At 38.6% G+C, this 23,329-nt stretch overlaps 1 non-coding gene across 1 annotated transcript; it reads right to left on the bottom strand.

The window, feature by feature from the left end:
- Positions 1–5,051: 5,051 nt before the first annotated feature.
- Positions 5,052–5,155, bottom strand: LOC112768894 (small nucleolar RNA R71). The gene has a single exon (XR_003186271.1). It is a non-coding gene; the product is annotated as a small nucleolar RNA R71 (small nucleolar RNA).
- Positions 5,156–23,329: the final 18,174 nt, after the last annotated feature.

The raw sequence follows: 23,329 nt of genomic DNA, 5'->3' as shown, positions 1-23,329 counted from the left end.
CACGATATTGTCCGCTTTGGCACACAAGGCCTCACGGTTTTGCTTTTGACGATAGGGATGCTAGCCGAAGCCCCCAACACTCACTCGTCAAAACGCGTCATGCTAGGGAGAGGTATCCACACCCTTATAAGGCATGCTTCGTTCCCCTCTCCAACCGATGTGGGCCTTACAATCCACCCCCCTAAGGGAGCCCAGCGCCCTCGCTGGCACATCGATCCGGGTTCTGGCTCTAATACCATCTGTAACAGCCCAGACCACCCGCTAGCACGATATTGTCCGCTTTGGCACACAAGGCCTCACGGTTTTGCTTTTGACGATAGGGATGCTAGCCGAAGCCCCCCACACTCACTCGTCAAAACGCGTCATGCTAGGGAGAGGTATCCACACCCTTATAAGGCATGCTTCGTTCCCCTCTCCAACCGATGTGGGCCTTACAACTTTGACTTCAAGGGTCAATCAAATTACATCTTAGTGCTATTTTACCATGATACATGCAATTAAGCTGATCGATTTATTGAAATAAGATGAAAACTTTTGCAGTCGATTTTACGTAAAGTTAATAGCTGAGAACAATTAAATGACTTAATTGATTTAACTAAATTTTTAGTTAACTTAATTGATTTAACTAAATTTTTATCTAACAGCTCTCAATTATCAATTTTACGTAAAGTTGACTGCACTTGAATTTTCACCTTAAAATAATTGTATGGCTGACCCAACATGAGTCATATGGAGAGGTCTATATAACGATAAAGGTTAAAGTTGTATTAGTGTATTTTGTTTACTCTCATTCATTGTGGTGTATAAATACCTCACATCGTCCTTTTATTAATAGCAATGTATAATCACATTTTCTATATTAATATCAAATACAATTCACTCTCTTTTCTCTTTGTATCATTCTTTCTTTGTCTTTCTTAGCACACAAGAAACTGGGCATTACTAAGCTCAGTTCATGATTCTTCATTACTTTTTCGATTAAGTTCACATGGTATCAAAGCCTTTTAATCATCCATGGCTATCACACTTCCTTCTATCAGTTTCAAAAATTATTTGGCTCCAATCTTAAATAAACTTGATTACAAAAACTTTGTAACTTAGCAACAACATGCTTTATTTGCTATCAAAGGTTAGAACCTTGAAGATCATATACAAGAAAATAAAATACTTCCCCAATTTGATTCTAATGCAGCCAAAGCAAGCTACCCTACTAATACAACTTAGCCTTTATCCTTATAGTTATATCTCTCAATACAAACTGACAATGCAATAAAATTCTTGTCACACATTTTTAAGTATATTTTTACAGTAAAATAGTATTAATTATAGACTTTTAATTTCTGCCTTCATACATACCAACAACAAAGTGTGATTGAGAGAAAATACAGGCACATTATTGTTAAAATGGATTTTACTCTTTTTGCCATAGCCAAACTTCCTAAAATCTTTTAGGAAGATGCTTTTTTAACAGCTTCCTATTTGATAAATCATCATCCTTCTAAGAGTTTTGTTCCGGCCCGGCCCACTAGCGAGTCGGGTCCGGGTGCAGACTTCCTAGTCGAGGTAGTTGGTGACGCACCCAAGAATACGAGCACACGGTGGAAGCTTCATGTTGACAGAGCTTCCAACCAAGCGTTCGGAGGGGCAGGGATAATGGATGAGCGGATATTTTATACGCTTTTTGGCGTTATTTTTATATAGTTTTCATTATGTTTTGTTTAAGTTTTATTATATTTTTATAGGTTTTTGTGCAAAATTCATATTTTTGGATTCTACTTTGAGTTTGTGTGTTTTATGGTGATTTCAGGTATTTTCTGGCTGAAATTGAGGAGTTTGAGCAAAAGTCTGATTCACAGACAGAGAAAGGACTGCAGTCTGCAGATGCTGTCAGGATCTGACCTCCGTGCACTCGAGGAGCTTTTCTGGAGCTACAGAAGTCCAAATGGCGCACTCTCAATGGCTATGGAAAGCTAACATCCAGGAATTTCTAGAAATATATAATAATCCATACTTTGCTTTGGAAATGAAGACCCAAAACTAGCATTCAATGCCAGCCACCTACCCTATTCTTGGCGTTCAACGCCCACAAGGGAGCAGCTGGCGTCCGATGCCCAAAAGGGAGTCCCAAGCCAGCGTTCAACGCCCCTAAGGGGTATTAACTCGGGGATTTCACTCAAGCTCAGCCCAAACACTCACCAAGTGGGCCCCAGAAGTGGATTTTCACATGATCAACTTAGTTTATCTTATTTCTGTAATTCTTAGTTAGCATATTAGTATATATAGGAGGAGATCACCCTAAATCCCCCCCCCCATTCGAATACTTCACTACTTTTGTAAAGTATGAGTCACTAACTTCCTAAGGTTAAGGTTAGGAGCTCTTCTGAGTTTCATGGATCAATAATATTACTGTTTTAGTTCAATATGTCTGATTCTATTCTCTTATGCATTCTCGTTCTTTATCTCATGAATTGAGGGTGACCAATGACAATCATCCTTGTTCTACATGGGTTCCGTGCGAGTCCTGGCCCGGATAGCGTTGAACCAAAGCTAGAGATTGCATTGCGGATTCCAATAGAGTACCTGGGCAACTTTGGATATGTGACATGAAATTCCGTTGATCGTGGGTAAGTAAGGTCTTTGTGGCGTTAAGGCTAGAGTCAGAGAAGCAGCACTTTCTAATCCAGAAGATCTGCCTTGTCTGTGGCACCTTGATTAGGATCGTGAAGTGGAGTGGATTGCTTAGAGCTTCATCTTCTACTACAGTGAGAGACCTAGAGGTGGCTTGACAAGAGGACATGAGTCACTTCAACATAGTGGATTGCTGCAGTGGAGGAGGTTAACTTGATGAGAGGACATGAGTTAATCACTTACGGCTGCCATTGAATGAATCAGAAAGTTATTGAAGTAGACAGTAAGAAAAGTTAATCCAGAAAGACAAAGCATCTTCGAAGCCTCAACCGTTCTCATACCATTGATTTCACACCTATCTAGTATCGTTTTATTTATTTATTCTATTTTATGCATTTTCCGTGACAAACTATAATTTTTATCCGCCTAACTAAGATCTGCAAGGTAACCACTGCTTGCTCAAACCAAAAATCTCTGTGGGATCGACCCTCACTCACCTGAGGAATTACTTGGACGACTCGGTATACTTGCCAGTCTATCTATACGAAACCTGCGGAGCCAGTTTCGTGCACCAAGTTTTTGGCGCCGTTGTCGGGGATTGTTCGAATTTGACAAACAATCGGATTATCTTGTTGCTTAGATTAGATCATTTTTACTATTTTATTTGAGTCTTTTGTTTTCTTTTCAAAAAATTTTCAAAACCTTTTCTTTTCTTTATTAATCTTTATCTTTTGTTTGAGTCTTTTGTTCTTGTTCTTGTTAAAGTTTCGAACTTTCTTGTTTCTTTTTCCAAAAATTTTCAAAAAATAGTATCTTTTGTTTGAGTCTAATGTTAATTCTTAAGTTTGGTGTCCTTTGTGTGTTCTTTGTTTTCTCTAAATTTTTGAATTAGTCTCAGTGTTCTTTCTTGGTATTCAAGTTGTTCTTGTTTCTTTTCTAGTTTTGATCTTAAAAGTTTTAAGTTTGGTATCTTTCGGTGTTTGTTCTTTCAATTTTCGAAAATTAGTGTCTCTTGATCTAAAAATTTTAAGGTTGGTGTCTTTTGGTTGTTTTTCTCTCTCTTCATTAATTCTAAAAATCAAAAAAATATCTTTTCCATCTTTAATCAAATTTTCGAAAATTCCAAAAAGATTTTCAAATTTTAATTTCAAATCACTATCTTATCTTATCTTATCTTAAAGTCAAATTTTAAATTTTAATTCTTATCTTTTTATATCTTTTTCAAATCTTCACCTTATCTTTTTATCTTTCTTTAAATTTTAAAAAATATTATCTTATCTTATTTCAAATTCAAATTTCAAATCTTATCTTTTTTCTAATCTTTTTCAAATCTTCACCATATCTTATCTTTTCAAACTTATTTTCAAATCTTTATCTTATCTTGCTTCAATTTCAAAATTCAAAATCAAATCTTTTCAAATTCTTATCTTATCTTTTCTAATTTTAAATTTTAATTTCAATTCTTTTTCTAATCTTCTATCTTATCTTAATTTCAAATCTTTCTTAATTAGTTACTTGTTTTCTCTTTCTTCTTTTTCAAAACTTCCTAATTCCTCTCTCTTCTATTTTCGAAAACTTCTCACTGCTCTCTCTCTCTTCTTTTTCGAAAACTACCTTCTAACTTTTCAAATCTTTTTAGTTAATTAGCTTTTAATTTCCTATTCAATTAATAAATAAAATAAAAACAAAAAATATTTTAATTCTAGTTTCTCTTTTCACTTCTAAATTTTTGAATTCTTTACCTCCTTTTATTCGAACTCTTCATTTCATTCTTCTATCCTCATTCTTCTTTCTTCTTCACATCTCATAGGGAGTTCCCTATTCTTTGACATTGAGCCCCCATTCTTTTTCTTTCTTGTCTTCTTTTTCTTGTTTATGAACAGGAACAGAGATAAAGAACCTCTCTTTGATCCTGATCCTGAACCTGAAAGGACCTTAAGGAAGCGTTTACAACAAGTTAAAGCACAACATTCTGGAAGAGACCTCACAGAACTTTTCGAACAAGAAACTGAAAATACAAGCATGGCAGCCAAACAGAACAATGGAGGAGATGCAAGGAAGGTTCTTGGTGACTTTACTACACCCACTTCTGACTTCTATGGAAGAAGTATCTCCATACCTGCAATTAGAGCAAATAACTTTGAGCTAAAGCCTCAGTTAGTCTCTCTAATGCAACAGAATTACAAATTCCATGGACTTCCACTGGAAGATCCACATCAGTTCTTATCTGAATTCTTGCAAATCTATGACACTATTAAGACCAATGGAGTGGATCCTGAGGTCTACAGACTGATGCTTTTCCCCTTTGCTGTCAGAGACAGAGCTAGGCTGTGGTTGGATTCTCAACCTAAAGAAAGCCTAGACTCTTGGGAAAAGTTGGTCAATGCTTTCTTGGCCAAGTTTTTCCACCTCAAAAGATGAGCAAGCTCAGGGTAGAAGTTCAAACTTTCAGACAAAAAGAGGGTGAATCCCTCTATGAAGCTTGGGAAAGATACAAGCAACTGATCAGGAGATGTCCTCCTGACATGCTCTCAGAATGGACTATCCTAGGTATCTTCTATGATGGTCTATCTGAGATGTCCAAGATGTCAAAGATGTTATTGGACCATTCTGTAGGTGGATCACTCCACTTGAAGAAAATGCCTAAAGAGGCACAGGAACTCATTGAAATGGTTGCAAACAACCAATTAATGTACACTTCTGAGAGAAACCCTGTGAACAATGGGGTAGCTCAGAAGAAAGGAGTCCTGGAAGATGACACTCTGAATGCCATATTGGCTCAGAACAAGATCTTGACCCAACAGGTCAATATGATCTCTCAGCACTTGACTGGAGTGCAAGCTGCAGCTAGCAGCACTCAAGACACCTCCTATGATGGAGATGCCTATGATCCAGATCAACCCATGCTGGAAGCGGTGAATTACATGGTATAACCCTATGTAAAACACTTACAACTCCTCTTGGAAGAATAATCCTAACCTTTCATGGAAGGATTAACAGAAGCCTCAGCAAGGCTTCAACAATAATCAAGGTGGAAGAACCCAAAATAGGTTTATCAACAGACCACCATTCCCATCTTCTCAGCAATAGATGGAAACTTCTAAAAGCAGAGCATTTCTAACTTAGCAATCACAGTCTCTGAACTCTCTAAGACCACTCACAGTTTTATAACAGAAACTAGGTCCTCTATCAGAAATCTGGAGGTACAAGTTGGTCAACTGAGCAAGAGAGTCTCTGAGACCCCTCCTAACACTCTTCCTAGTAACACTGAAGTAAATCCAAGAGAAGAGTGCAAGGCCATCACAGTGAACACTGAGGCCGAATCTGATGGGGATTCTCTGGCGTTGAACGCCAGTAAGGAAGTCCTTACTGGGCCTTCAACGCCCATGGAGATACCATCACTGGCGTTGAACACCAGTAAGGAGGTCCTTTCTGGGCGTGCAATGCCCAAAGCAGTACCCTCACTGGCGTTGAACGCCCAAAGAAACACAAGTCCTAGCATTGAATGCCACAATAGGAGTAGTTGGGTACCCCAAGCCCACTGAGAACTCTTCTATTGAAGAATTGATGGAACCAAAGGTTCATGAGGAACCCATTGAAGTTCCCTTGAATGCTTGGTTGAAAATTTTAGAATTTGAAGAGTACTCCTCTTCTGATGAGGAAGAGGAAACTAGGAAAGAGCAAGTTGCTCGGTACCTGGGAATTTTGATGAAGTTGAATGCCAAGCTATTTGGCACAGAGACATTGGAGGAAGAACCTCCAGTGCTCACCAAGGAACTCAATGCCTTGGTTCAGTAGAAACTACCTCAGAAGCTGTCGGATCCCGGACGCTTCCTAATTCCTTGCACAATAGGCACCGTTACCTTTGAGAAGGATCTGTGTAACCAAGGGTCAAGCATAAACCTTATGCCACTCTCTGTAATGGAAAGGTTGGGAATCTGAGGTGCAAGCTGCAAGAATCTCACTAGAGATGGCAGACAAGTCAATAAAAAAGGCTTATGGTCGTGTAGAGGATGTCTTAGTAAAGGTTGAGAACCTTTACATCCATACAGATTTCATAATCCTAGATACTGAGGAGGAAGAGGATGAATTAATCATTCTTGGAAGATCCTTTCTAGCCACTGCCAATGCCATAATTGATGTAGCAAAGGGAGAGCTGATTCTACAGCTATGGGAAGACCACATCTTATTCAAGATGCCTAGCCCTAACTCTCCCTCTGACAAAAGAGAGACAGTTGTGCAACACCTAGTGTTCCAACCCCCTCTCTCAGTGCAAAGTTATACAGAGCCCCCAGACACCAATTCTAAGTTTGGTGTTGGGAAGCCATCATCAAGCACTGAGAATAAATGTACTAAGAAGAAAGTACCTAAAGGGTGGAGGGATAAGAAAATCCCCATTGAAGACCTCTCACCTGGTATGAGAGTTGCCTTCACTGACAACCCAGTCATTCCACACACAGTGAACAAGATCCTGTCTCTAGAGCATGTGGAGCTCATCCATGAGAGCACACGCAAGAAATTCACTATAAGGGGCGAAATTCTAAGCCCCTATTCACCTCCGTAAGGAGCTAACCGTCAAGCTAGTAACGTTAAAGAAGCGCTTGTTGGGAGGCAAACCAACTATAATTAAAGTTATTTCTATTTTTCATTAAGTTTATTTAAGTTATTTAACTTTAATTTTCATATTTGTTTAAGTTTGTGATCATGTGCAGTAGCTAGAACAAAAACAGAAACAGTCAGAGCTGGGAACAGAACACCCTGGAGCAAGCACCTTGCTGGTGTTGAATGCCAGACAAGGAGGCCAGAGTGGGCGTTCAACGCCCATGAGGAGCAGCCTGAAGCTGGCGTTGAACGCCAGCCAGAAGCAGGAGCTGGGTATTCAACGCCCACAATGGGGCAGGGAAGTCGAATTCCCTAGCCTCTCAGGATCAGTGGGTCCCATAGAATCTCCACCTACTCCACCTTCTTCTCTCTCTTAATTTCACTCTTCCCCACATACTCTTTTCTATAAACCCTAACCCAATCACATTCATATCTCTTCCCAAAACCATCATAACTCCCACCAACCCCCACCCACTTCAAATTCAAAATTTCCCACCCAATTCCCACCCATTCATTCGAACTCTACCCTATCCCACCCCTATAAATACCCCCTTCTTCCTACCTTTTATACACACACCATTCATACACTTAAGCCTCACTTGGCCGAACCACTATCCCCCTCTTTCTTCACCTATTATCTTCATCTTCTACTCTTTTCTTCATATTTTGCTCGAGGATGAGCAAAACTTTTAAGTTTGGTGTTGGAAAAGCCTTACTTTTGGTTTTCCATTCACACTTATGGCACCCAAAGTCGGAGAATCCTCTAGAAAGAGGAAAGAAAAAGCAGTTGCTTCCACCTCCGAATTTTAGGAGATGGAGAGATTCATCACCAAAGCTCATCAAGACCACTTCTATGAAGTAGTGGCAAAGAAGAAGGTGATTCCTGAAGTCCTATTTAAGCTAAAAAAGAATGAGTACCCAGAGATCCGAAGAGAAATTCGGAGGAGAGGTTAGAAATTCCTAACTAATATGATTCCGGAAGTTAGAATCTTGATGGTGCAAGATTTCTATGCTAATACATGGGTCACTATAACCATGACACTAGCGTGAACCCACATCCCAAAAATTGGAGCACCATGGTCCGATGGTGACCCTTGGATTTCAGCCCAGAGAGTGTAAGGTTGGCGCTCCACTTGCCAATGATGTAAGGAGACCTACATCCTTACACTAGGAGAGTCAATTTTGATCAAAGGCTGGACCAAGTCCTTTCAGACATTTATGTGGAAGGAGCTCAATGGAAGAGGGATACTCAAGGCAAGCCTATCCAACTGAGAAGGCTTGACCTCAAGCCTGTAGCTAGAGGATAACTGGAATTCATCCAATGCTCTATCATTCCTACTAGCAGTCGGTCAGTAGTGACTATTGACAGAGCCATTATGATTCATTGCATCATGATTAGAAGTGAGGTGGAGGTACATGAGGTAATACCTCAAGAGTTGTACAAGAAAGCTGAAAGGCCTTCCACCTTATCAAGGTTAGTGTTTTCCCACTTTATCTGTCATCTATGCAATTCAGCTAGAATTGTCATAGAAGGAGACATCTCCATTGAAGAGGACAAGCCCATCACTAAAAGAAGGATGGAGCAAACTAGAGAGCCTACACATACACCTCAACAAGAGCATGTGGAGCTGCCTCAACAAGAAATCTCTGAGATGCCTCAAGTGATGCATTTTCCTCCCCAAGGCTACTGGGAGCAATTGTACACTTCTCTAAGAGAACTAAGCTCCAACATTGATTAGTTGAGGATGGGACATCAAGAGCATTCCACCATCTTCCATGAAATAAGAGAATACCAAAGGGCCATGAGAGAAGATTAAAGAGTTATGAAGGAAGAACAACAGAGGCAGGGGCGTGACATAGAAGAAATCAAGCACTCCATTGGATCCTCCAGAAGGAGTAGTAGCCGCCATCACTAAGGTGGATTCGTTCCCTTAATTCCCTTTGCTTATGTTATTTTTCTGTTTTTCATGTATTTTGTTTTATTATCTGTTTCTAGTGCATGATCATCCTTATGTCTTAAAGCTATGAATTATTCCATGCATCTCTCACCTTGCTTAAAAGAAAATTTTAATTGAAAAAGAGAAGTAAGATTCATGAACTCGAGTTATATAATAAGAATAGTTCAATTATTTGATGTGGTAGCATTGCTTTTATTTTCTGAATGCGTGAATGAACAGTGCATATTTGATGTTGGAGTTAAGAATGTTTGCTCTTGAAAGAATGATGATAAAAGTGAAGTATTATTGTTAATCTGAAAAATGCAAAAATTGATTCTTGAAGCAAGAAAAAGCAGCAAAAAGCAAAAAAAATGTGGAAAAAAAAGCAAGCAGAAAAAGCCAATAGCTCTTTAAACCAAAAGACAAGAGCAAGGATCCAAGGCTTTGAGCATCAATGGTTAAGAGGGCCAAAAAGATAATATCTTAGCCTAAACAGTTCAAATGAGCTGCTTCCCTAACTATATGCTTGTGGTGTGAAGGTGTCAAGTGAAAAGCTTGAGACTGAGCAGTTAAAGTCGTGATCCAAAGCAAAAAGAGTGTGCTTAAGAACTCTGGACACCACTAGCTGGGGATTCTAGCAAAGCTGAATCACAATCCTAAGGGGTTCACCAAGTTAAGTGTCTGTGGCATTTATGTATCCAGTGGTAATACTGAAAGACAAAGTGCTTAGGGTCACAGCCAAGACTCTAAGGAAGCGGTGTTCAAGAATAAAAAAGAACTGAACTAGGAGAGTCAATAATATCATTTGGATTCTGAATTCCTAAAGATGCTAATCATTCTGAGCTTCAATGGAAAGTGAGATGCCAAAATTATTCAGAAGCAAAAAGCTGCTAGTCCCGCTCATCTAATCGAAATTGAGCTTCATTAAGAACTCTGAGATTTATTGTATCCTTCTCTTCTTTTTTCCTACTTTGTTTTTGGTTGCTTGGGGACAAGCAACAGTTTATGTTTGGTGTTTTGATGAGCGGATATTTTATACGCTTTTTGGCGTCATTTTTATGTAGTTTTCATTATGTTTTGTTTAAGTTTTATTATATTTTCATAGGTTTTAGTGAAAAATTCAGATTTTTTTATTCTACTTTGAGTTTGTGTGTTTTATGGTGATCTCAGGTATTTTCTGGCTGAAATTGAGGAGCTTGAGCAAAAGTCTGATTTTGAGACGGAGAAAGGACTGTAGATGCTGTCAGGATCTGACCTCCGTGCACTCGAAGGAGCTTTTCTGGAGTTACAGAAGTCCAAACGGCGCGCTCTCAACGGCTATGAAAAGCTAACATCCAGGAATTTTCAGAAATATATAATAGTTCATACTTTGCTTTGGAAATGAAGGCCCAAAACTGGCGTTCAGCACCAGCCACCTACCCTATTCCTGGAGTTCAACGCCCACAAGGGAGCAGCTGGCGTCCAACACCCAAAAGAGAGTCCCAAGCCAGCGTTCAATGCCCCTAAGGTGTACTATCTCGTGGATTTCACTCAAGCTCATCCCAAACACTCACCAAGTTGGTCCCAGAAGTGGATTTTCGCATTATCAACTTAGTTTATCTTATTTCTGTAATTCTTAGTAGGATATTAGTATATATAGGAGGAGATCACCCTAACTTTGGATCTTCCCCCCCCCCCAATCGAATACTTCACTACTATTGTACAGTATGAGTCACTAACCTCCTAAGGTTAAGGTTAGGAGCTCTGCTGAGTTTCATGGATAAATAATATTATTGTTTTAGTTCAATATGTCTGATTCTATTCCTTTATGCATTCTTGTTCTTCATCTCATGAATTGAGGGTGACCAGTGACAATCACCCTTGTTCTACATGGGTTCCGTGCGAGTCCTGACCCGGATAGCATTGAACCAAAGTTAGAGATTGCATTCCGGATTCCAATAGAGTACCTGGGCAACTTTGGATACGTGACATGAAATCCCGTTGACCGTGGGTAAGTGAGGTCTCTGTGGCGTTAAGGCTAGAGTCAGAGAAGTAACACCTTCCGATCTGGAAGATCTGCCTTGTCTGTGGCACCTTGAGTAGGATCGTGAAGGGGAGTGGATTGCTTAGAGCTTCATCTTCTGCTGTAGTAAGAGACCTATAGGTGGCTTGATGAGAGGACACGAGTCACTTCAACATGGTGGATTGCTGCAGTGGAGGAGGTTAACTTGATGAGAGGACGAGTTAATCACTTACGGCTGCCATTGAATGAATCAGAAAGTTATTGAAGTAGACAGTAAGAAAAATTAATCCGGAAGACAAAGCATCTCCGAAGCCTCAACCGTTCTCATACCATTAATTTCACACCTATCTAGTAACATTTTATTTATTTATTCAGTTTTATGCATTTTCCGTGACAAACTATGATTTCTATCCGCCTAACTAAGATTTGCAAGGTAACCACTGCTTGCTCAAACCAACAATTTTCGTGGGATCGACTCTCACTCACCTGAGGTATTACTTGGACGACCCGATATACTTGCTGGTCTATCTGTGCAAAATGTGCGGAGCCAGTTTTTTGCACCAATAAATAATCCTCGAAAGATCGGCTGGGATGACTTATGATCAATCAGTCAAGTTCGACTTCCCGGTCTCCAAAAACTAAGCGGAATATAAAGCCTTGATAGGGGGTTTGCTCCTAGCCAAAGAAGTCAGAGCGTCGCGAGTCGAGGTCAACAGTGACTCCCAAATTGTTACCTCCCAGGGCAATGGGACATATCACGCTAGGGACTCCTTACTTCATAAGTACATGGAAAAGGTGAAAAAGTTGTGTGAAGATTTCGAAGAGGTCACGATTCAACATGTACTGAGAGAAATAAATGCGAGAGCTGACCTCCTATCGAAGATGGCAAGCACAAAGCCAGGCACGGAAAACCAATCTTTGATTCAAGGGCTGGTAAAGGAGCCGTCGGTAACTCTCTACGTAACATAAGCGTTAAGCCCTTCCTCATGGATAGATCTGATCATCTATTTCTTGGAGGACAGCGAGCTCCCTGAGGACGAGAAGGGTGCTAGAACGCTAAAATAGGAGGTGACCAAGTATGTAGTGATACTGGGCCAGCTGTACAAACAAGGGCTTAATCAACCCCTGCTGAAGTGCTTGCGGCCCGACCAAACGGACTACGTCTTGAGCGAAGTCCACGAAGGATGCTGTGGCCACCATATTGGGGGAAAGGCGTTGGCCAGGAAGCTTGTTAGATCTGGATACTATTGGCCTTCCATCATGTCGGATGCACAAGAGTTTGTGAGGAAGTATAGAAGATGCCAAGAGTATGCCAATCTTATCTGAGATATGAGTTTCCCTAGGTAAAGTACCGTGGCTTGCCACCACGTGTTCCAAGTTGATACTCAATACTCTGTTGACCCTACAATGTAAGAGGTGACCGGACACTTATAAATTCCTAGGAAGGTTCTCCTATTGAGCAATTATATATAAATAAGAAACACCAAACATAGACTCTTGGGGATGCGCGTCGGGGGACAGTCTAGGGTTTAGCAGTCGGACTTGTCGGGTTGGCTTGATAACCGATAGATGAGACTCATCAACTATAGGACAGGCATACATCATGTGCATATTGTTTAAATTTCTTGTTTATGCATTACTTGGGAATGCCTAATTGATTATAATATGCTAACTATTATACTTGTTATCTGTATTACTTGTATTCTACCTGTGTTTGCCATTGTATGCTTGTCTGTCTGTGCAAATTCACCGGAGATGGAGGAACGGATGAAGGGTGGAGAGATTTAGTGTTCTAGCTAAGTTTTAGTTAGGTTTAGGTATCCTTAGAAGACCACCCATCTATGGTTTCTGGTTTAACCCTTTATGCTTTATAATATGAGTGTCGGTGTTCTAGGATTGCCTCTGGCATTTCCAAGACCTTATATCTTATGTAGGTGGCACCTTTACTATGCTGAGAACCCCCGGTTCTCATCCCATACGTTATTGTTATTTTTCAGATACAGGTCGAGAGGCACCTCGCTAGGCGTCTGGAGTTCTACAACGAAGTGGTCATTTTGGGACTTTACTTTTGATCTTTTGTTATATATGTATAGACTCTCCTCATGTATATACTTGTTTTACTTTTGTACCTCTTAGAGGTGTATGGAGAACTAGGACTTTATGTATGTATTTTGGATTGTGGGTTATGTATATATGTATGTAAATATTCTCCGGCCAGCCTTAGCTTCGCAGGCTGAGTTAGGAGCTTGTTATTTTGTACTCTTGACCCTCTGTTATTACTTTCTATATATATATATGTTTATGATCTTTAGCTTTCTTCGTACGCAAGCAATCCTTAATCTTGAGTGTTGTGCTTTTGATTTTACGATTTTGTTTTACCTATTCTTCAAGGCTTTTAGTAGGGGTGCACAGATCCGGCCCGGCCCGAAGGCCCGGCCCGGTCCCGAAGGCCCGGCCCGGTCCCGAAGGCCCGGCCCGGTCCCGAACACTTTTGGGGCTAATTTGGTGTGATTTCATCGGGTTTAGGGCCGGGTAAGGGTCTCAAAAATAGACTCGGTCATTATTTCGGGTCGGGTCCGGGCCATAGCTCGGGTCACCCGAAGTCAGCCCGGTGACCCGGTCATCATACACAATTAATATTTTGTGTTATTAGTGATGGATCATGACTATTCTTATGTGGAATTTAAGTATTGTAAATCTTAATATTTTGTGTTATTAGTCGTTATAAGACTATAAGTTAATGTTTTATGTTTAGAATGCATAAGACTTTAGACTAATGTATAATATTGTGTTATTTGTATTGATTTAAATATTTGATATTATTAGACAATATTAGTATTGATTGTGGTTATACTTTAGTATTGATTATGGTTATGTTTTAATTTTGAAGAAGGGTTGGTTCTTGTTATATTTTTCTAAGTGAATTTTACCATATTAAATAATGGTTGGAGTTTTGGAAATTTGGATATTTTTACATGCTAGCTTACAAGAAGGTATCAACGTAATGTAATGTTAACGGCCCGGTTTTCACCCGGTATAATTGTGGCCCGAAAGTGTATTGGTTTCATCGGGTCTAGGGCCGGGTTCGGGTCTAATAAATAAACCCGGTGTATATTTCGGGCCGGATCTGGGTCACATCAAACCCGACTTCACCCGGCCCATGTGCACCCCTAGCTCTTAGTATACTACCTTCTTTCGACTATTATACATATGTACATTTTATTTTAGAGGTCGTACTACCACACCACCTTTGTTTTACGACTTAAGTGTAAAACTCTGTGTGTTAGGGTGTTACATTCATTATCCAAATCGTTTAATTCATCAAACATTGCATTCTAATAATCCTCAATTGGTAATTCATCTTGTCTCATTATTCTTATGGTATTGAGATTAATTTCTAAAGGTAAAACTGCATCGTGATCATAAACCAATTTTTAAGGAGACATGTTTGTCGATCCTTTGGGTTAATTTCGATAAGCCCATAATACTTGGCTTATAGTTTCATGCCAAGTTCGAGGTCTTTGACCATTTTGCTTTTTAATCAAATTAACCAGAATCTTATTTACAGCTTCAACTTGACCATTTTCCTGCGCATAATATAGAGTTGAAGTCACCATAGTTATATTTCTTGATGCTGCAAGCCTACAAAAGTTTTAACACGTTGGCCAATAAACATAGTACCTTGATCAGTACTCAATGTTTGAGGGATTCCGAATCGATGAATTATATGTTCTATAAAATCAATGATCTCATTTTGACCTACATCTACCAAAGGAATAGCTTCGACCCATTTTATATAATAATCGATAGCCACTAAAATAAACTTGTGATTCTTTGACGAAGGAGGATGGATCATTCTAATCAAATCCAAAGCCCATCCCCTAAATGGCCAAGGCTTTATAATCGAATGTATCTCAGAAGCAGGGATTTGTTGTATTACTCCATGCTTCTGACATTCTTAGCATGCTTTAGCATAATCAATACTATCTTTCACCATAGATGGCCAATATACTCGATCACGTCGAAGTACCCATTTTATTTTCTCTTCAGCTTGATGGGAACCACATATACCCTTATGAACTTCTCCAAGGGGAATATCTTTTTCAGATTGACTTAAACACCTCATAAGATTTCCTTCATTACCTTTCTTATATAACTCATCACCCTCACCACAAAGTTCATTGCTTTTATCTTAACTTTCCGATCGATACGGACTTTAGGATTTCTTAGATATTCCACAATTAGTTTTCTCCAATCATCATCATCCCACTCATCTATGACTAAAACTTCCCTTTCCTCAATAGGCACCAAAATTTGTCGTACCTTTGTCAATTTTTCTAAAGTTTCGAGAAGTATTTTATATCTCGATATAATTTGAGCCAACTCGTTGCCAACTTCATTTTGAATTCTTGGAATATGAACCAAGGATACTTTTCGAAAAGATACTAATAATTTCCATGCTGTCAACAAATACTTTTGTAACTTTTCGTTATTAAATTTAAATTCTTTCGATAATTGTTTTAAAACCAACTGAGAATCTCTAAAAATTGAACATCCAGTGCCCCTTTATGAATAAAAAACTCTAAACCAAAATCAACGCTTCATACTCAGCAATATTATTTGAACATGGGTATTTTAACTCAAACAAGAATTTTGATGGGACACCTTCTGGGAAAATAATCAAAATACTGACTCTAGCACTATCTTTATCTTTCAAACCATCAAAATACATCTCCCAACAATCAGAATTCACCTCGATAATATTTGTCCCCGGGTAATTGGGATTATTCGATCTATCAATTAGAAGATCCACAAAGTGACCTGACTTTAACAACTTTAGCTGGCACATATTACAAATCGAACTCCGTTAAGTCAATCATCCACTTTCCTAATCGACCTCTTAACATGGGATAAGATAACATATACTTTATCAGATCCGTTTGAGCAATCACTTTTATAGTCTTTTTTGCAACCATATAACATTTCAATTTCATGCAAGCATAATAAAGAGAAAGACATAATTTCTCGATCGGAGAATATCTTGTCTCAATATCAAACATAACTCAACTTAAATAATAAATGGCCCTTTCATGACCTTCCTCATCATCTTGAGCCAGCATACACCCAATAGTATTCATCAATACTGCAATATATAATTTCAATGACTCATGGGAACGAATGGTTGCCATTATTGGTGCTTTGGACAAATAATCTTTAATCGAATCAAATGCCTTTTGATGTTCCTCTATCCATTCATACTGAGACTCATCTTTAAGTTTGAATAAAGATGAAAAAGCACGTGTTTGACTAGAAAGATTAGATACAAAACGTCAAAAGAAATTAACCTTTCTCAAGAAAGACTGTACCTCCTTCTTTGATATTGATAGTGGCAACTCCAAGATTGCCTTGGCTTTATTTTGATAAATAGCAATACCTTTTTTTTGAACTACAAAATCCAAAAAGTTTCCTGTAGATACCCCAAATGCACATTTTAAAAGATTCATTTTTAAACTTTTTTTGCAGATTGTGTCAAATGCTTGGCTCAAATGATTGAGATGCTGGTCTATCGAGTTTGACTTAACCATAATATCATCGATATATACTTCCATAAATTTTTTGATAAACTCATGAAAAATAGTATTCATGACACGTTGATACATTGTGCCATCATTCTTCAAACCAAAAGGCATCACCACTCATTCATAAGTTCCTAAAGCCCCAGGACATCGAAAAGTAGTTTTCAACACATCATCCTTGGCTATAAAGATTTGTTTATATCCAGAATAACCACCCATGATCAAAATTTCATTGCCTGCTGCAGAATCGACTAACATGTCTGCTATAGGCATAAAATATTCATCTTTAGGATTAGCATTGTTTAGATCTATAAAAGCAATGCATACTCATAATTTCTCATTCTTCTTCATTACTGGTACAATATTTGACACTCAATCAACATAACGAGCTATTCGAATAAACTTTACTTTAATCAATCTTTGAGTTTCTTCTTTAACCTTAAGATTGACCTCAGGTGCAAAGCATCGAGGTGCCCGTTTTACTGGCTGAGAAAATGGCTTTAAAGCCAATCAGTGTTCTACTAAAGAACGATCAAGTCTAGACATCTCCTGATAATCCCAAGCAAAACAATTTTTCTACTTAACTAAAAGATTGATTAATTCTGCTCGAAATTGCTTGTCAATATTTTTACAAATATAAGTGGGTCTAACATCATCACCAGATCCCAAATTAATTTCCTCAAGAAGATCTTGAGACTCAAAACCTCTTTCGATATTATCATCATTAATTGAATACTTTTTAAAATTCAAAGGTTCCAAATCGTAAATACAATCAAAAGATAAATCTATTAGCTCATTTGAGGAAAAACAAACTTTATTATCAACCAAATTAGCAATCGAATCATTTTCAATACCAGGACGGTGAGATACATCGATGCAAGATTGGTTAACAATATTACTCCTAGGAATAGGAAAAGAAGTAAAACCTAATTTAGGCCTAAATTCGATTTGAGGAATCAAATTTGTACTAGGAATTGAAAAAACTGAATTGAAATCCCTATGTAATTCAACTTCATCAAAAGAATCACTTCTATCAAAAGAAAGAGTTTATGCAGAATTGAAATTACTTAAATAGCTTTCTAAGGTAGCCAAATAATTTGAGACATCTTGCTTTTTGGCCATGACAAAATATCCTTGAATTATTGACTCTTTTTTTTTTTAAACCACTACTCCCACCCAGTAGGAGGGAAATCAAGCTTTGGCTGACAATGATAATGCGAATTTATCTATTATTTGTTCATTTCTCTGGCATGGACATAATCGACAACTAACAAAGTGCACTAGGTCGTAAAATTTAGTTATCTCCCCGGAATTATGGTATGAACAAGCTATGGTCACTTTAATCTCAGTCAGGCATATCAATAGTTATGATTTCGAAATTAATAATAAATAACAGAAAAAGATAGAAATACTTATGTAATCATTGGAATTCAGTAAGCATATGAGATGCGTTCGTTCTGAACTCTGCTCCTGGTTCATCCATCAATCTATCTTTCATGGCTACTTATGTAGCATCACCTTGTCAATGTACTTCATCTCTCTGTGAAATGTCCGATGCGTGTCATGCATGCTAATCAGGAGCATACTTATCTGTGAAATGCAATGCGTGTCACTATGGTAATCATCTGTAGGTTCGATCATACTGGAATAGGATTTACTATCCTTTTGCGTCTGTCACTATGTCCAGCACTCCGAGTTTGAAGTTCGTCACAGTCATTCAATCCTGAATCCTACTCGAATACACAGACAAGGTTTAGACTTTCCGGATTCTCATGAATGCTGCATCATCTAGCTTATACCACGAAGATTCTGATTAAAGATCCAGAGATACTCATTCAATCTAAGGTAGAACGGAAGTGTTGTCAGGCACGCGTTCATAGGGAATGATGATGATTGTCACGTTCATCTCATTCATTTGAGTGCGATGAATATCTAGAAGTGGAATAAGTTGAATTGATGAAAACAGTCAGTACCTTTCCATGGCTACTCTGTAGATCTAGGAATAGATTGTACATGGCTGATCACTATGTCACAGACTATTGAAAGTCCTATTTATCTAACTAGTTACTGGTTTACAGAGTAAGTATTGATGCTAATCCACTTCCGCATGGTGTGTCTTGGCTGAGCTGAATGTTACACGTGCAGAGCTCTTTCTGAGTTGAACGCAGTTAATGGTTTCTGGCGTTCACTCTGGTTGTGATGTGTTCTGCGTTAACTCATCAGCTGAATGCGTAATATCTTAAAGTGAATATAATCTGAATAGAACAGAATTGGCATTATTCTGAGACAGAGCTCAAGATAGTCATTAAATGAGTGATGATTACTAATCATTCATGTAGTCTAATCTTGTATGTTAAGATTATTGATTATTATTGTCCAAGTTCACTATTTCAGTGCAGAGGTTAGAATCCTAACAGCATCAGTAGTCTGGCTTAACTTCTACTAACTGAATGCTAATTTTGCTAAACCCGATGCTATTTTAGCTGAAATGATTCTAAGAATCCATTGAGCGATTAGAATCCACTAAAAATACTAAAAACATAAAAAATAAAAAAAAAAAAAAAAAAAAAAAAAAACTAATGAAAACATCCCTAAAAGTAACTAGATCCTACTAAAAACATACTAAAAACAATGCCAAAAAGCGTATAAATTATCCACTCATCACAACACCAAACTTAAATTGTTGCTTGTCTCCAAGCAACTGAAAATCAAATAGGATAAAAAGAAGAGAATATACTATAAATTCCAAAATATCAGTGAAACATAGCTCTAATCAGATGAGCGGGACTTGTAGCTTTTTGCCTCTTGAATAGTTTTGGCATCTCACTTTATCCATTGAGGTTCAGAATGATTGGCATCTATAGGAACTCAGAGTTCAGATAGTGTTATTGATTCTCCTAGTTCAGTATGTTGATTCTTGAACACAGCTACTTTATGAGTCTTGGCCGTGGCCCTAAGCACTTTGTTTTCCAGTATTACCACCGGATACATAAATGCCACAGACACATAATTAGGTGAACCTTTTCAGATTGTGACTCAGCTTTGCTAAAGTCCCCAATTAGAGGTGTCCAGGGTTCTTAAGCACACTCTTCTTTTGCTTTGGACCTTGACTTTAACCGTTCAGTCTCAAGTTTTCACTTGACACCTTCACGCCACAAGCACATGGTTAGGGACAGCTTGGTTTAGCCGCTTAGGCTAGGATTTTATTCCTTTAGGCCCTCCTATCCACTGATGCTCAAAGCCTTGGGATCCTTTTTATTTACCCTTGCCTTTTTGTTTTAAGGGCTATTGGCTTTTTGCTCTTGCCTTTTGGTTTTAAGAGCTTTTGGCTTTTTCTGCTTGCTTTTTCTTTTTCTTTCTATTTTTTTCGCCATTTTTTTTCTCTTTTTTTTTCTGCAAGCTTTGTATTCACTGCTTTTTCTTGCTTCAAGAATAATTTTTATGATTTTTCAGATTATCAAATAACATGTCTCCTTGTCATCATTCTTTCAAGAGCCAACATATTTAACATTCATAAACAACAACTTCAAAAGACATATGCACTGTTCAGGCATTCATTCAGAAAATAAGAAGCATTGTCACCACATCAATATAATTAAACTAAGTTCAAGGATAAATTCGAAACTCATGTACTTCTTGTTCTTTTGAATTAAAACAGTTTTCATTTAAGAGAGGTGATGGATTCATAGGACATTCATAACTTTAAGACAAAGTTACTAAATACTAATGATCATGTAATAAGACACAAACATGGATAAGCACTCAACATAAAGAAAACGAAAAACAGAGAATGTAAGAACAAGGAATGAGTCCACCTTAGTGATGGTGGCATTTTCTCCTTGAGGAACCAATGATGTCCTTGAGCTCTTCTATGTCTCTTCCTTGTCTTTGTTGCTCCTCCATCATTGCTTTTTGATCTTCTCTAATTTCATGAAGGATGATGGAGTGCTCTTGATGTTCCACCCTTAATTGTCCCATGTTGGAACTTAATTCTCCTAGGGAGGTGTTGATTTGCTCCCAAAAAATTTTGTGGAGGAAAGTGCATCCCCTGAGGTATCTCAGGGATCTCTTGATTTACAGTCAAATGTTCTACCACTGAGCTATAGATCCTTTACATGAATCTCTCCATCTTCCATGACTTGGAGGTGGAAACTTTTGTTTTCCCTTTTCTCTTCTCTCTTTTTTTTTTTTGAGGTTTCTCTGGCCTTGGGTGCCATCAATGGTTATGGAAAAGCAAAATAAGCAATGCTTTTACCACACCAAACTTAGAATGTTGCTCACCCTCGAGCAGGAGAAGAAAGAATAGATGAAGAAGAAGATGTGGAAGAAATTAGGATTATGAGGAAGGAAGGTGGGGATCCTGTGGGATCCACAGATCTTGAAATGATCCTGTGAGGTTCATAGATCTTGAGGTGTCAAGGATTTACATCCCTGCACCAATTAGGCATGTAAAATGCCTTTGCATGCAATTTTGGCGTTTAAACGCCGAATTGATGCTTGTTCTGGGCGTTCAGCGCCTAGATGCTTGTTTCTGGCGTTCAGCGCTAGCTCTTCCTCAGTGTGCATTTCTGGCGTCTGAACGCCAGGATGCTGCTTGTTTTGGGCGTTCAACGCCAGATCCATGCTCTGTTCTGGCGTTGAACGCCAGACAGATGCTTCTTACTGGCGTTTGAACGCCAGTAAGATCCTCCTCTAGGGTGTGATTTTTCTTCTGCTATTTTTTATTCCGTTTTCAATTTTTATATTTATTTTGTGACTCCACATGATCATGAACCTAATAAAACATGAAATAACAATAAAATAAAAATAAAATTAGATAAATAAAAATTGGATTGCCTCCCAACAAGCGCTTCTTTAATGTCAATAGCTTGACAGTAGGCTCTCATGGAGCCTCACAGATGTTCAGAGCATTGTTGAGACTCCCCAACACCAAACTTGGAGTTTAGATATGAGAGTTCAACACCAAACTTAGAGTTTGGTTGTGGCCTCCCAACACCAAACTTAGAGTTTGACTATGGGGGCTCTGGTTGACTCTGTTTTGAGAGAAGCTTACTGTGCTTCTTTTCCATGTTTACAGAAGGATGTCCTTGAGTTTTAAACTCAAGGGAGTCCTCATTCAATTGAAGGACTAGTTCACCTCTGTTAACATCAATCATAGCTCTTGTTGTGGCTAGGAAGGGTCTTCCAAGGATGATGGATTCATCCTCATCCTTCCCAGTATCTAGGATTATGAAATCAGCAGGGATGTAAAGGCCTTCAACCTTTACTAATATGTCCTCTACTTGTCCATAAGCCTGTTTTCTGGAATTGTCTGCCATCTCTAATGAGATTTTAGCAGCTTGTACCTCAAAGATTCCCAATTTTTCCATTACAGAGAGTGGCATGAGGTTTATTCCTGACCCTAGGTCACATAGAGCCTTCTCAAAGGTTATGGTGCCTATGGTACAAGGTATTAGAAACTTTCCAGGATCCTGTTTCTTCTGAGGCAATCTTAGCTGATCCAATGCATTTAGTTCATTGGTGAACAGGGGAGGTTTATCTCCCCAAGTTTCATTACCAAATAAATTGGCATTCAGCTTCATGATTGCACCAAGGAACTTGGCAACTTGCTCTTCAGTAACATCTTCATTCTCTTCAGAAGAAGAATACTCATCAGAGCTCATGAAGGGAATAAGGAGGTTCAATAGAATCTCTATGGTCTCTAGATGAGTCTCAGATTCCTTTAGTTCCTCAGAGGGAAACTCCTTATTGATCGTTGGATGTCCCAGGAGGTCTTCCTCCTTGGGATTCACGTCCTCCCCTTCTTCCTTGGATTCAGCCATGATGGTTATATCAATGGCCTTGCACTCTCCTTTTGGATTTTTTTCTGTATTACTTGGGAGAGGACTAGGGGGGATTTCAGTGATCCTTTTACTCAGCTGACCCACTTGTGCTTCCAAATTTCTAATGGAGGACCTTGTTTCATTCATGAAACTCGCAGTGGCCTTAGATAGATCAGAGACTAAATTTGCTAAGGTAGATGGATTCTGCTCAGAATTCTCTGTCTATTGCTGAGTGGATAATGGAAAAGGCTTGCTATTGCTAAACCTGTTTCTTCCACCATTATTAAAGCCTTGTTGAGGCTTTTGTTGATCCTTCCATGAGAGATTTGGGTGATTTCTCCATGAGGGATTATAGGTGTTTCCATATGGTTCACACATGTAATTCACCTCTGCTATTGCAGGGTTTTCAGGATCATAAGCTTCTTCTTCAGAAGATGCCTCTTGAGTACTGTTGGATGCAGCTTGCATTCCATTCAGACTCTGAGAAATCATATTGACTTGCTGAGTCAATATTTTATTCTGAGCCAATATGGCATTCAGAGTATTAATTTCAAGAACTCCCTTCTTTTGAGGCGTCCCATTACTCACAGGATTCCTCTCAGAAGTGTACATAAACTGGTTGTTAGCAACCATGTCAATGAGTTCTTGAGCTTCTGCAGGCATTTTCTTTAGGTGAATGGATCCACCTGTAGAAGTATCCAATAACATCTTAGCTAATTCAGACATACCATCATAGAATATATCCAGGATGGTCCATTCTGA

This window comes from Arachis hypogaea, chromosome 17, assembly GCF_003086295.3.
Source record: "Arachis hypogaea cultivar Tifrunner chromosome 17, arahy.Tifrunner.gnm2.J5K5, whole genome shotgun sequence".
NCBI lineage: Eukaryota > Viridiplantae > Streptophyta > Magnoliopsida > Fabales > Fabaceae > Arachis > Arachis hypogaea.
The sequence above is the reverse complement of the archived record's forward strand: the minus strand, read 5'-3'. Positions and strand labels throughout refer to the sequence as shown.